Below are 317 nucleotides of genomic sequence, written 5' to 3' on the forward strand. Positions count from 1 at the left end.
ATCCTCCTTTCCTTGCCTCCGTGTGATTTGATCTCCGGCCTGGAGCGCATAATCCGCCAAGGGGGCTTTTGCATATACGCCCAGCTCTCCGTGGGCTCAAGGTACGACCATCCGGGCTAAGCGCTGGTTGGTCGTTTCCTGCCCCCGCCACCTGGTCGAGAGCTCGGTAGCGGGGTCTCGTCCTACCAACACGACCAAACACACATCCGCAACACCTGACTGTCCCCGCTTTGTGATCAACACGTGCAAAAACACCAGTAGGATACGCGGCTCCCTGGAACTAAAGATCGGACTTGATATCTGACTCTGTCTCTGTT

The sequence above is a fragment of the Penaeus monodon genome, chromosome 24, assembly GCF_015228065.2.
Source record: "Penaeus monodon isolate SGIC_2016 chromosome 24, NSTDA_Pmon_1, whole genome shotgun sequence".
Lineage (NCBI taxonomy): Eukaryota > Metazoa > Arthropoda > Malacostraca > Decapoda > Penaeidae > Penaeus > Penaeus monodon.